Source organism: Lolium perenne, chromosome 7, assembly GCF_019359855.2.
Source record: "Lolium perenne isolate Kyuss_39 chromosome 7, Kyuss_2.0, whole genome shotgun sequence".
NCBI lineage: Eukaryota > Viridiplantae > Streptophyta > Magnoliopsida > Poales > Poaceae > Lolium > Lolium perenne.
The window spans coordinates 178,755,740-178,771,053 of record NC_067250.2 but is presented as its reverse complement, the minus strand read 5'-3'; the positions used below and the strand labels follow the sequence as shown (position 1 = coordinate 178,771,053).

The 15,314-nt window shown below is 41.4% G+C and overlaps 1 long non-coding RNA gene across 9 annotated transcripts in view; it reads left to right on the top strand.

The window, feature by feature from the left end:
- The first annotated feature begins 310 nt into the window (after positions 1-310).
- Positions 311-15,314, top strand: part of LOC127314816 (uncharacterized) — a 32,604-nt gene continuing 17,600 nt past the window's right edge. The window contains exons 1-11 of one of the 9 annotated variants that reach the window (XR_011747987.1): positions 312-713; positions 1,210-1,272; positions 1,391-1,547; positions 2,065-2,497; positions 3,708-3,792; positions 5,573-5,700; positions 6,936-7,008; positions 7,574-7,654; positions 7,753-7,834; positions 8,830-8,959; positions 9,090-11,744. This is a non-coding gene — a long non-coding RNA (uncharacterized lncRNA). Of the gene's footprint in view, positions 714-1,209; positions 1,273-1,390; positions 1,548-2,064; positions 2,498-3,707; positions 3,793-5,572; positions 5,701-6,935; positions 7,009-7,573; positions 7,655-7,752; positions 7,835-8,829; positions 8,960-9,089; positions 11,745-15,314 lie in introns of all 9 variants that reach the window. The other 8 variants (XR_011747989.1, XR_007859930.2, XR_011747990.1 and 5 more) reach the window with 8 other exon arrangements.

Here is a 15,314-nt window from a genome sequence, read left to right as displayed (position 1 = left end):
CACGTGTCGCGCGCGGAGGCAGTCCACCGACAATTTCCGCGCCCCACGTTCACCCACATATCGCGCGGAGCAAGAGGCTTCCCTTGAAAGAGGTCGGCCTTTTTTCTAGAGTTTTCGCATCTTTGCACATGGTTTAATCTTCCAGCTTTTTTTTTAGAAGTCTTGGTGGTAGGCACACATGGACACAGGGTCCAACTAAGTTTTGCACTGGTGACTGGAAAGCCAATAATTGGTTTTGGCCCGAGCGGCACATTCGGGCCCAAAATTCACCATCAATTCAGCCCCAAAATTCACCAGTAATTCAGCCCCAAAATTCACCAGTAATTCAGCCCTTCACGCCCGCAGGCAGAGCCATCATCACTCACCGCGCCTCACGTCCTTTCTCCTCCCATCACGCCTCCCGATATCCTCCGCCAAGGGCAGATCCCGGCCAGCTCCGGCGAGTCCTCGCGCTGCTCAACACCGCCCCGGCACCACATCCTCGTCCTCCACCGATTCCATGCCGCGGATTTACCCCATCTTGTTGGCGCCGCCGGACCCCTTCAATGTGGCTCCAGGCCAGGCGACGAACCCGTGGCGGCGCGGTTGGCTTTCTCGCCGGTGCGCGCGTGCATCGGTTGGTTCGTGCTCGGCGCTCCGTCGAGATCGCCAGACCGCGTCGCGCGCGTGGCCGATGCAGTTGGGTGTGCGCTCATGCCACCGTTTGTCCGCAGGTGAGAACAGTTGTCGCTCCGCTCTGCTTTTCCTTACTGTGTCATTGCAAGTGGAGGTGCTTTGTGTGCTAATCAAGAGAGGAAAGAAGCTAGTATTGTGGTGTCTGGGAAACTGACAGATATATGGATTCTCCTTTGAGTTATCTACTAGTACTAGCTTCCACAAATTTTCTGATTGATCAACACTGAAATCTCAAGTAGTAGGCTACAATATACAATCATCGACATTTCTCCAATAATCCAGGAGCAAAAACATATCCATATATAACCGTCTTCTAACAGGCTGATGAGGCGTAATAATTGAGTAAATAAGCAAACAGCTGACTAAATCAACTGTTAGTACCTAAAGTCCAAACAAATAGGAGCCTTCTAATCTTTACTCCTGATTCAATCACTTGTATATAGGGAGGTGTTTTGAGTATTTCTTGTACAAATCGAAAATCCAAATCAGGCAAACAACTGACTAATGTTGCTCTGTTCCACAATTTTTATGCAGTCACCGGGAGATGCCTGAAATTCATGTGTGGCAACAACACATCTCGTTTTTAGTTTGTAGTTTGTACGTCTCGATCATCATTTTGTACAATTATGCAGGAATTTGACTGTCCAGTTCTGAGCTGATTATGGAGTGAGATTAAATGTTTCAAGTAAAGAGATATAATCCTTTAATTAAATAGTTTTGCAGGAAGACCCAAGACCAATGCATCTCCTCTGTGGAGGGGATAGAGGCTTGTCCGTCGGCATTTCCGGCGCGGCTCCCGGTTGACATGGACTGCTTCGCGGCTTTCCTGTTGCCTGTGCCGCCCGCCACGTGAGGCCACCGTATGTCTGCAGGTGAGACCAATCCTCGCTCTGCTTTGCCTTGCTGTGTCAATTCAAGTGGATAGGATTTGTGTGCTAATCGAGAGAGGAAAGAAGCTGTGTTGTGGTGTCAAGCAAACTGACGCATGCAGTGACGCATATATGTAATCTCCATTGAGTTCTGCACTACTACTAGCTTCCACAAATTTGCGTATTGATCAAATCTTAACTCTTAAGTACTAGGATACACTATACAATTATCGACATTTCTCTTTAGTCCAGGAGCAAAAACATGTTTAGTACTTGCTTCTTACCATACGTATGAGGCGTAATATTTGAGGAAATAAGGAAAGAGCTAACAGAATCAGCTTTTATTAGTACCTAGAGTCCAAACAAATAGGAGTCTTCTAATTTGTTCCATATCCAATTTATTCTCTTGATTCAGTCATCTGTATACAGGGAAGTGATATAAATATTTCTTCCACCAATTGACACTGCAAATCAAGCAAACAACTGACTAATGTTGCTCTGTTCCACAATATTCATGCAGTCACAGGGACTGAAATTCATCTCGTCTTGTTGGCGCCGCCGAACCCTGCAACGTGGCTCCAGGCCCAGATCCTTCAGCGACGAACCTGTGGCGGCGCGGGTGGATTTATAGCCGGTGCACGCGTGCATCGGTTGGTTAGTTCGCGGCACTCCGTCGAGCTCGCCAGACCGTGTCGCGTGTGTTGCCGATGCAGATGGGAGGACGCTGCATGCCGGACACCAGGACGGGACGGCGGCTACGCGAGCCATGGAGGGCTTCTCATGCCGCCTTCCTCCACGCGCTGCAAGACCCAAGACCCAGGTGTCTCCTCTGAGGAGGGGACATAGGCTTGTCCGTCGATATTGCCGGCGCGACTCCCCGGTTGGCATGGACTGCTTCGTGGCTTTATCATGGCCCGCGTCGCTGGCCATGTGAGGCCACCGTCTGTCTGCAGGTGAGACCAATCCTCGCTTTGCTTGCTTTGCCTTACTGTGTCAATGCAAGTGTAGGTGATTTGTGTGCTAATCAAGAGAGGAAAGAAGCTTCTATTATGGTGTCAAGCAAACTGACGCATATATGTAATCTCCATTGAGTTATGTAGTACTACTACTAGCTTCCACAAATTCGCTGACTGATCAACTCTTAACTCTCAAGTGCTAGGCTACATTATACAATTATAGACATTTCTCTAATAGCACAGGAGCAAAAACATTTCCATAACTTGCTTTTTACCTGACACATTAGGCGTAATATTTGAGGAAATAAGCAAACAACAAACGAAATCAGCTTTTTACCTAAAGTCCAAACAAATAGGAGTCTTCTAATTTCTTACAGATCCAATTTGTTCTCCTGATTCAGTCCACCTGTATACAGGGAGGTGATATGAATATTTCTTCTACCAATTGAAACTGCAAATCAAGCAAACAACTGACTAATGTTGCTCTGTTCCACAATATTCATGCAGTCACAGGGAGATTTCTGAAATTCATGTCTCAAAAAAGCACATCTCATTTTCAATCTGTTGTTTTGTATACCTCGATCATCATTTTCTACAGTAATGTAGGAATTTAACGGTGCATTTTTTAGCTGAATATGCTCTTAGATTCTATGTTTCTAGTTGCAGTTGGTCCTTGGGTCCTGTAGGAAGCCAAACGAAGTAAAGAGATAGAATCCTTTAATTAAGTATAATTTAGCAGGAAGAGAAGAATTTGAGAAAGAAAGAACAAAAGATTTATCTTGACATGTAGTTGAACACTCAGATTATTATTTATTTTATTTTGTTTCTTGTGAGCAGAACTACAATTATAGTTGTTCACGTTTGGTTGCTCACTTATGCATGCAGGAACTATAATATCCAAATGAGGAAATACTAGCTGAAACTCTTGAAGATATACTAGATGGTTCATTCTGCTATAAATCATGAAACATTGTTCTCTCTTAATGCTAGCTTTTTCCTAATAAATGTTAGCATGAACTTATTTTTGTTGTTGGTCCATATATGCTTGGTCTCTATCTATGTATCGTGGAAATGTTCATTGGGGTACAAAAATACAAATCTTTCCGCTATTATTTAGCAGACCAAGCTCTGAACTGTCTATGCAATGCACTGGAAAATTTTAAACCAAATATTTTTTATTGATTCTCTTGCATTCTTTCTTGGGCAGCCATTGGAGTGTCTCGGAGCAAGGCGCCTCGCCATATTGGAAGAGGGCTTAGTGTGTGAACGTGATGAATGTCACACCCTTGCAGGTGATTCCGATGCTTCTAATGAACTTGCTTTCAAAATTGTTGACATCTTGATGGTGGATCATTTCTTATGTAGACATAAAAAACGGAATTGTGCATTGAATTACTCATCTTGAATTCTGAAATTCTTCTTCTTTTTGATCGTGTGTATTGGCAGAGTGTGTTGTATTGTCTGGCATTGCTTCTATGTGTCAGTGAGACGTTTTACGGTTTTAGTTTTTGAGCTAGAGGTGTTAGAAATTCTGCAGAGGTACGTGTATGCTAGCACTAGCAGAGGTTATCAAGTCATGATTTCAGCTCATTCCTAGTATACATGCATGATGTAAATCCTGTCAAAGTAAATATACTAGTATTTAGTGGTTTTGTATCAGGTAGCGAATTGCTGGCAACATTGGAATTGCTAAAGCATTATATAGGCATGAAAAGAACTACTACAGAGTTTTTGCTTCTTGCTTTTCTTTGCTTTCCCAGTCTATCTACTAGTTTTCTTCTACTAACTTTTGTTAGCATTGGCTATAGTTTTAGTTGTTTCCGCTCTGCTGATTGTACTTTGTGTTGTTTTCAACTGCTTATAATACATGTGACATATTTTGGGGCGTGTTTGAGAATTTTTTAGCATGTCACATATCCAATGATCAAGTGTTGAATGCATAATTGGTTCCAATTTATAAGCATATGTCAGGCATATACCATTTTGAGCTATTTTAATGATCGGTCTCAGTTTAAGTGGCAGGGCAGAAGGTGAAACCTATCTATTGTTCACCATGGTGCCTACTTTCTTAATGTTGTTCTGGAATTAGGCTGTTAGCTGCATTTGTGTTCAGTAGCTGCATCGTGTTTTTTTCCTGTATAGGCCTATAGGTTCTAATAGGGATTTGCGGAGTTCAAATTATGTTGTGCCACTAACTCACTCATGGGAACCATTTATTTAAACATAATAAATAAATATTTCACTGAATATTTGTGGGTGCATTCTTTCAAGGATTGCTACCTAGCACTATCAAATTGTGTTTATAATAAATCAAGTTTTACAGACCAATCTTTGAATGGTTAATGGACCACTATGGTTCATGTTAATTTTTTGTATCCTTAATCTTTCATTTGTTTTCATGTATGTTACTTATTACACATTCAGCTATTTGTCAAGATTCAAAACAGAGAACATATTCAGTGATATTAACCTTCTATATTTTATTCCTAATCGAGCAACTAACTTGGGAGCAGATGTTATCATGTTACTTCTTTGTATCCTTAATCTTTCCTTTGTTTTCATGTATATTCCATAACTGCCACTCGAGTCTTGATGAAGTGGAAGCTTTTCTGTAATAGAATCCTTTAGTTAAGTATTTGAGCAGGAAGAGAACAATTTTGAGAAAGAAAGAACAAAAGATTTTATCTTGACATGTAGCTATACACCCAGGTCATTATTTATTTTGTTTTGTTTCTTGTGAGAAGAATTACAATTATAGCCGTTCTACGCACTGATGCATGCAGCAACTCTAATATCTAGGTGAGCAAATACTACCGGAAACTCTTGAAGACATACTAGCTGGTTAATTCTGCTATAAATCATGAAACATTGTTCTTATTTGGGGAATATGCTCTCGTAATGCTAGTTTTTTCCTAATAAATGGTTGGACTGAAATGATGTTTGTTGTTGGTCCATATATGCTTGGTTTGTATGCGGCATTGTCTGTTGGGTTACTCTGAACTGTCCATGAAATGCACTAGAAATTTTAAACCTAATATTTTTATTGATTCTCTTGCATTCTTTCTTGGGCAGCCGTTGGAGTGGACGGTGGACTGTCTCGGAGGAGGGCGACTAGCCAGATTGGCAGCGGGTACATCTCGCAGGTGATGACCAGGAAGAGGGCTCGGTGCGTGAACGTGAGGAATGGTGCACCCTTGCAGGTGATTCCGATACTTCTAACGAACTTGATGTAAAAAATGTTGACATCTTGATGGTGGATCATTTCGTAGACATAACGAAATGAATTGTGCATTGAATTACTCATCTTGAATTCTGAAATTATTCCTTTTTTTAATCTTGTGTGTTGGCAGTGTGTGTTGTACTGTCTGGCACTGCTTCTATGTGTTAGTGAGACGTTTTAGTTTTCTAGTCAAAGGTGTTAGAACTTCTGCAGAGATACGTGTATGCCAGCAGAGGTTCTCAAGTCATGATTTCGGCTCATTCCTAGTATACATGCATGATGTAAATCTTCTCAAAGTAAATGTACTAGTATTCAGTGATTTCGTATCATGTAGCGAATTGCTAGCAACATTAGAATTGCAAAAGCATTATATAGGCATGAAAAGTACTACTACATGCAAGCCTCGTTGGTGCTTCCTGCTTTTCTTAGCTTTCCCAGTCTATCTACTAGTTTTCTTCTAACTTTTGTTAGCACTGGTTTTAGTTGTTATTTCTGCTCTGCTGATTGTACTTTGTGTCGTTTTCAACTTCTTATAATACATGTAAGTATGTAACCCATTTTGGGGTGTGCTTGAGTTTTTTTAGCATATGTCACATATCCAATGATCAAGTGTTGAATGCATAATTGGTTCCAATTTATAACCATATGGCATATACCATTTTGAGCTATTTAATGATCAAGTGTTCAGGAACAACCTATTAATTAGGTCTCAGTTTAAGTGGCAGAGTAGAAGGTGAAACCTATCTATTGTTCACCATGGTACCTACTTTCTTAATGTTGTTCTAGAGTTAGGCTGTTAGCTTCCTTTGTGTTAGCTACATCGTGTTTTTTCCCCTGTATAGGCCTATATGTTCAGAGAGGGCTTTGCGGAGTTCGAATTATGTTGTGCCACTAACTCAGTCACGAGAACCATTTATTTAAACATAAGAAATAATTATTTGACTGAATATTTTTTGGTACATTCTTTCAACGATTGCTGGCTAGCACTGTTAAATTGTGTTTATAGTAAATCAAGTATTACAGACCGAATATTTGAATGATTAATGGGCACACTATGGTTCATGTTACTTCTTTGTATCCTTAATATTTTATTTCTTTTCATGTATGTTCCATATTACACATTCAGCCATTTGTCAAGATTCAAAACAGAGAACATAATTAGTGATATTAACCTTCTATATTTTATTACTAATTGAGCAACTAACTTGGGAGCAGATGTTGTCAATGGAGTAAGTTGGATTATATTTACCTGTGAAGATATATTGGTTGTGCCCTTCTTCGATTGGTGGTATGATCTCCAGTCTTGCATCAAGAAGCATTTCACCTCAAATTGCAAATTAAAAGATTTGTCGTACTTGCTGATTTCATGAGAGTATATTGACTTGTTTTAGATCAAGAAACTACGCATGGTTAATTTGTTTCTCAAAAGATTGAATTATTTGTCCTTGTTAATATATGGTTAATTATTCTGTCAACCAACTTCACCTCAATGTAGTTTTTTTTTTCTTTTCTGTCAACCATCTCTTAATGAGAGAAAATGAGAGAAAGAGTGATCGTAAATTTTCTGTCAACCAACTTCATGTCGTTTTCTGTAATGTGAAGGTGTTTAAAATTTTCTGCAAACCATCTTAAAATTTGCAGAATATGAATGGCATGTGTCATTACTAGTGAGTCCATTCCATGCTATAACTCCTGGGCACATGCTTTTGTGCACTCTCATGCTTTATTGTGTGCATATCATAATTGCCTTTTATGCTCTATGCTTGCTACCTTCTTAACTTTGGTTCCGACCATACCATTTTTTGTGAGAGGGCGTATAACACCTGATGTTAACAATGAATTGCAATAACCAGTCAGGTTTTCCCTAGAATCACATCTTTGATGCGAGATCTGGTAGATATGAAGAATTTGGTTGAGTTGCATCGATTGAGATGGTAAGCTTGGCTTTTCCTGGGATGTTGGCTGATTCGTTTGTGTGATGCGTTGGTGATTGATGCAAGCTTGTTTTGTTTTTCTTCACTTTTTTGTCCAGGTAGCACACAGGGAGACTGCATTTGACCTGGCCAAGTTCGTCGACAAGGATGTCCATGTGAAGCTCACCGGCAGCCGGCAAGGTTTATTCCCACCGTGAAATCTTCCTTTTCTCTGTGTATATTAAGCTCTATACCATCAGATCCTGTAGATTCCCCCCTTATTTTTTGTGTTATACCATCAGATCCTGTAGATTCCCCCCTTATTTTTGTTACAAATTGCAGTAGTACCGACACAACTTATGAAGTTGTCACATGGTTATGGTGAGCTCCGTACTAGTGCTGTATTTGGTAGTATGAAGTAATTAGATGCAGATTATAAATTTGGCTTTGAATGCCCTTGGTTTTGTTTGGGCATTTTGTGTTTCTGTAGTGAAGCAGCACAATATTGTGGAGGAAAAAGTCCACCGTGTTGCTACAACGTGGACAACACAAATGTTGAAGGAACCGCTTCAACGTGCTGCGCTAGATATCTCTCTAGGGGCGGGGCTGTCAAGAGTTTAATCCAAACTCTCAACACAAATCTAATCCAAGATCTTAGACAAGAACACAAGGTTCCATCATTTGATAGGTAGTGGGTACATAATCTGAGTTCCATAGCTAGAGGAGGACCTCTATTTATAGGCCTCATGAACCTCCACTACTTTCTCTACTTATAGCTAGATGGTTCTGGATGATATACTACTTAAAACTAGGGAAGCAGACACAAACATGGATAAACCTCACACTAGAACACTCTAGAAACTACTACAATACATATGACTAAAAGACCAAAATACCAAGACAACAGTAGAAGAGTGTAGAAGCTACTAGTGGATTTTATTTCTGTTTTATTCTCACTACTGTCCCCCATCATGTAGTGTCAATGTGTCTTGATTTGAGTTGTTTATTTAGTCTACCATCTATGCCATATTCCCCTGGTACCTTGATATTGAGCACTCAACCTAACCAACTTGAACATGCTTGTGTCTCAGGTATAAGCCTGGTTCTTTCTAGTACATGTTTTATGTATGGTGAATGCTGGAGTATCATGTAATATTTTCTTTCCCTCTTATTAACTGCGTTAAACTAATATGCAGGTCATATCATCATTGGCTTCTCCTCCGAGGCTTGATGGTGTTCTGAGTGTTGATGTCAATGACTTCCAAACCAATATGGTGCCCTACCCAAGGATCCACTTCATGCTTTCCTCCTATGCGCGAAATTTAGGTACCTCTGTTGGCATACTAGAGTAGAAGGCACTGACGTCTTGATCAAACTTAATTTTGAGTTATGAATATTAATGGTTTTGAACACTTCTTTTGGTAGACTATTCTGAGTGTTTATTTTTTGTATTTAGGCGGAGTACAGGTCAACATTATGCGATACCGTAGAACTACAGTTCTCCATTGAGGTAGGTTTAGAACTTTGGTTATGGTTGGTATCTACGCGTCAAGGTTCTACTTTCACGTGCTAATTAATTGAACAAAGCAACTTCTGGCTCATAATCATCTGGATATTGTAAAACAATGTGAATTACGATGTATCTGGACACCAGGTCTTTGAGTTAGAGACTAATTTTGCAAAGCAAAACTGCCTTCTGGTGGACTACCAAGGCTCTCCTTGCGGGCTACTAGACACAAATGGTTTTCTAAACACCAACGAATTTTGAGGAAATTTGCTGGACTTAAATCTGGGATGGTTCTGCTAGAGTTTCATTTTGGTAGATTTGGCAGTGAACCCTGTGGAAAACAAGGGTACTACTTTCTCAGGTTCAGGTGTATGTTGTTCAACAAGGTTGTAGGTAGCCAGTTTTGATGAGCGGCAGTAGTATTAGGTATACCTATAAATCCTACAACTATGCTACTACTTATATTCCAAAATATAAGATGTTATGGTAGGCTACCAAAACATCTTATATTTTGAAAGAAGTAGAAGAATTTTAGGTTGTTAGTGGTGGTCACGATATCAGAAGCAAGTGAAATCTGTAGGTAGCGAATTATTTGTTTGTTTATAGCCATCTTTGTATTTTATACTGTTATTTGATTTGCCAGTCGAATGCATATGTGTGTTATATTTGTTTCGAGCCTCTGAGTTTTCCTACATAAATTTGCTAGTTCTAAACATCTCGTAATATCTAACATTACATACGTTGCTCCAGGTTGCTAGCTTAGCGGTTTCAAATTTTAACGTCCTTGTTTCATATTTTCATTCTTACTAGAGTGGACTCTTTTTTTTAGTTAGAATGCCTAGGTTGGCTATGGCATGATCTTTCTTTTGGCAAGCATGTATCCATCTATTATTTGAGCGGGCGGGCGGTTAAGTTGTAGAGAGTGTCTATCTCTTATATTTGAAAGATTATGGCTGTCTTAAGTTTGATTATCGACTGAAAAAGTAGAACATTAAATATAGTAATGGCATTGATTGTCTGATCTGGAAATACAATAGTGGCAGTGTCTATTTGTTAGCTCACTCCATGCTATTGTAAAAGCTTCCATATGGTTGATATTCTAGGATAGAAGGCCACCTTCCTGGAGAATGCTGTCAGCGAAATGATGTGTGTTGACATGGTAGATATTCCAGGATCGAAGGACATTTTATTTGAGCAGAATTTCGCAGCACAAAAGCGTTGTTGCTGGAAACCGTGGCTCTAGTTAGAGACTAATTCTGCAAAGAAAAACTGCCATCTGGTGGAAACCCAAGGCTCTCCTCACAGGCTACATGAGACAAATGGTTTTAGGCTACTGGAGAGAAATGTCTTTTATAAGAACCAGCGAATTGTGTCACAATTCGCTGGACTTCATGAAGCTAGATGCTTTGCTTTTTGATCTCACGAACTTCGCCGGGTGTTTAAGCTTATACCTGGGATGGTTCTGCTACAGTTCTTTTTTTGTAGATTTGACAGAAAGCCTTGTGGAAAAGAAGAGCACTGCTTTATTAGGTCCAGGTGTATGTTGTACAACAAGGTTGTAGGTAGCCAGTTTTGATGAGGACAGTTAAATCCTACCGCTATGCTACTACCTTCGTTCCGAAATATAAGATGTTATGGCAGGCTACCAAAACGTCTTATATTTTGAAACAGGTGCGGTAGAATTTTAGGCTGTTAGTGGTGGACACGGCATCAGAAGCAAGTGAAATATTTGTAGGTAGCCAGTTATTTGTTTGGTTATAGTCATCTTTGTATTTTATACTGTTATTTGATTTGCAGTAAAATGCATGAGTGTGTTATATTTGTTCTGAGCCTATGAGTTTTCCTACATAAATTTTCTTGTTCTAAACCTCTCATATTATCTAACATTCCCTTGTCATTTCATGTTGCGCCAGGCTGGTAGCGTAGCTATTTCAATTTTTAATCCTTGATTTGAATTTTTATTCTTACTAGAGTGGACCCTCTCTTTTAGTTAGAATGCCTAGGTCTGGTATGACATGATCTTACTTTTGACAAGAATGTAGACATCTATTATTTGAGCGTGCAGACTATTAAGTTGTACAGAATGTCTGTCTCTTATTTTGGAAAGATTATGGTTATCTTTAATTTGATTGGCCACTGAAAAATTAGAACCATATTTTGATGGCAGTGATTGTCTGATGTGGAAATAGAACAGTGACAATGTCTATTTGTTAGCTCACTCCATGCTATTGTGACATATAGAGAACAAATGTTCACAGGCCTTTGCTGCTCATATTACCATGTTCAGCATCAGGCCACCATAGCCTCTCTCCGTGAACCAACATTCTTGCATGAACTCTGTGTGTGAACCAACAATCTTGCATGAGCAGAAATGCAACATTTTTGTGAAACAACTCTGAACCTCTGAATCTCATATGTTTGTGTGTTTTGCAAGTCAATGATGTGCCCCTGGAATCGTCCTGTGCCTGGGTGCTAATTGATGTATTTTCCTTGTATCGCAAGGACAAGGCGCTGACGCTGTTGCTCCAGATGCGCAGTCGCTGCCGCCATTAGAAAGATGCCGATCTATTGCTGCTAGTTGACCCCCTGCGCCGCTGCACGCCAGTGAGTACATTGTCCCGGCCCCGTCCGTTTCTCTTTTGCTGATGGGTGGAGGTGGACCTGCAATTGGTAGCCTATTTTCTGTGCTAAATTGCCTTCTACAAACTATGTTAGAGCATCTCCACTCGTTTGGCCTCCCCATGCCGAAATCCGGACGAAACTACCGCTGGATTGGACGAAATTAATTCGTGGGGAGAACCATATTTCCAGAGTTCGGCGGACAAAGTCGAAATTCAAACAAGTCGTCGTCCCGCTACAAATTCGATCGGCAAAAGGATCAGCCACAGATTGGCGATCGGAGGGAAATTACAACTGAAACGGGCGTCGGCGATCCGTGCGGCACGGCGGTGTCAGACGCCGTGGTCGAAGCGGCGGCCGACGGCGCGTCCTTCTTCCTCTTCTTCTTTCCCTTCGGCGGGTTGCCGTCGGCGACCTCGACTTGGGTTGGTTCTTCCTCTTCTTCTTCTTCTTCGACGGCTTGGCTTCCGTCGGCCACATCCTCCACCCACCGGTTGCGCTCCGCGACAGTTGCCGTCGCTCTCGCCTCCTCTTGCGTGAAGAACCCCGGGCTCGCAGCGGCGGCCGCGGAGCGAGGTCGATCATCTCGTTCATCACCTCGTCGTTCGGCGCCGCCATCGCATCGAACGGGAGTGACCCTCGGCGCACCGCCGGCGAGGAGACCGCGGTCAGGTTGCCGCAGGCGGGATCGGCCGGCGACGGCGTGAACCTGGACGGTTGGCCGTAGGTCTCCTCTTGGAACATGGCAGGCGACGACGAGGAGAAGCTCGAAGGGGAGAAAGCCGACGGGGAGAAAGCCGACGGGGAATCGCTCGTACCTTGGTTGGGCCATCGGCCGGGGAACATGGCGCGCCGCCGCCGCGAGCATGGCCCATGCTCATGGCCATGGAGACCTTCCTCGCTTGTTCGTCCTCCGCCGCCAAAGCCGCCCTCTTCGCGTTGAGTTTCTTCTCCTCTCCGCCTCGCCGCTTGTTTCGACACATCGCCGGAGCTCGTCCGCCGCCCACTCTGCGTTGGACACACCCGGCGTCCGCTCCTTAACAGCCCGCGACTTCCTCGGCTTCGGCGGCATGGTGGTGGACGAGAAAGAGGAGGAGGAGTATGGAGACCGCCACTCCGGCGGGAGAGAATGGGGATATGCAAGCATATTGGAGGGAAATCGACAGATTTGGCGGTCTAGTCGCCGACTACGAGGGTCCACACGACTCTTTCGCGCCAAATTCTTTCGTCCCGAGTCCCAGCGCGCCTCGGGGGCCGAGATGGCGTGGGCTCGCCGGATGGATTAAGGCCCAAATCCGGACGAAATCGAGGAACCGGGGCGCGGCCGGGCCGAATTACGCCGTCCGGATGGGAAAATCATCGCTCGGGGGCTCGTCGGGAGACGAGTGGGGATGCTCTTATCGGTATTATGCTTCACATTTGAAACCTGACTATGGTTCTTTGGTGTGTATTGAGCACTTCAACCACATGTACAGCTCTCCGTGGTGCGTGAAACAATTTAATTCGTTTTATTAGTTGCATACTTGCCTCCTTGCTTATGGTAAAACTAGTTTCTCTGAAGATCTGGTAAAGATATCGGCGAACGTGTTAAACTGTCACTACCATTGATGGTGTACCACACTTGCGTGCACATTCAAGCTTTAATCTAGTGCTAGGTATAAATTTTACGGTGGGATCTTGCTTGAACTTTGAACAATTGAAGGCTTTGTGAGGAACATAAGTGTTCTTTTAGGTACTTGAAAAATATTGTGTCGATGAATCATTCGGTGATTATAAAGGAGCTTGACAGTTATCTCGTGATACTTAAAAATAGACCATAATAACAATAGATAAAATATATTCTTTTGACATGAACAATAAATAAAATATTGGTTGTACTCTGTAAGACATTTCACCTTATTGGTTTCTTCTTTTGTCTTTCCTGTACAACTTTTCATCCTTGTCTTGCTTGTACAATTTTCATCAGGTACTAGAACTTAAGAATCCTGGTACCAAGCTTTAAGTTTTTTATGGTGGTAATTAGGTGGATGCCACTTCATGAATGTATTGTAAAGATATAAAGAGAACACGACATGTTGGTATTTTTGTTCTATCTTGTATAATGATCCGTTCGAAGGACGTATGCTTGACGTAACTATAGAATGTGTTAAAGTGTCGTTACAATCGGTAGTACCATTTTGTCTTCTTCTTTTCTTTGGCGGGATCTTGCTTGCACTTTGAACAATTGAAGGCTTGGTGAGGAACATAGGTGTTCCTTTAGGTATGAAAAATATTGTGTGCAGGAATCATTCGGTGATTATAAAGGAGCTTTCTGATTATCTCATTGATACTTATAAGCGAGACCATAATAACAATAGATAAAATATCGGTTATAATATAAGATATTTCACCTTATCGGTTTCTTCTTCTGTTTCTCTGTACAACTTTTTATCCTCGTCTTGCTGTACAATTTTCATCGTGTACTATAACTTAAGAATCACGGTACCAAGCTTTAATTTTGTTTGGTAGGAATTAGGTGGATGGCCTTTGCATGAATGTATTGTATAAAGATATAAAAAGTACGACATGGTGGTATTTTTGTTCTATCTTGTATAATGAGCCATTCGAAGGACGAATGATCGACGTGCTTGTCGTTACAATCGGTGGAATTAGTTTAGGCCATTTGAATTTGAATAAGCATCATAGCTTAGGTACTTTGAATATATACTCTTTCTAAATTAATTATGATTTTACTAATGAAAATTTGAATAATTTTTACAACTATACCTTATCCCAGTGAAAGATACAGATGCAGGAGTTTGGTGCGACACAAAGTCAGTTGTCACATCTCCCACGGCGGGGAAGATATAGTGCGGATGCGGCCGAAGGTCGTCTGGCCACCACTCCGTCCCGCTATTACCTCCCCAACTGCTGCTTTGCCCGGTGAGTTACCTCTCCTCCTGCTCCTCCAGGTATTCCTTCTAAGTTCTATTTCTTTTTGTCATGGCCTGGAGAATACTTGGATCAGCGCGGGAAAAATCTAGACAGTTTGTTGTTTTACTCGCTCTGAAAAGCTTTAATTGTTGCTTTAGTAGTACATAGCTACGGGTGTAGTTGTTTGATTCCCGATGTTGGTATAAAGATCGAAGTGTGTCTTGGTTTAGTTGGATTCTAACATGAAAAGTAAACCATGATTATTTGATTAAGTGTTTCCTTTTTGTAATCGGAGTACATAGCTTCATTTGTAGGTGTTTGATTCGAGGTTGGTATAAAGATCAAAGTGCGTCTTGGTTTAGTTCGATTCTAACATGAAAAGTAAACCATGATTATTTGATTAAGTGTTTCCTTTTTTAGCTTAGAGGGTTCAATGGTTGTTTACTTTTTGCTTCTTGGATTATGTCGACTAAATATATTGCATCGATTAAGAGCTTATTTTGTGCATTTGTAGAGTTGTATTTTACATGCCTTCGTATTTTCAAGAAACCTTAAGTAATTGAGCTAATAAAATACTTATATATTTTGGTTGTTGCATTTGCACCATTATTTGGTTAGTTGATATTGTAAGAGGTTCTTCAA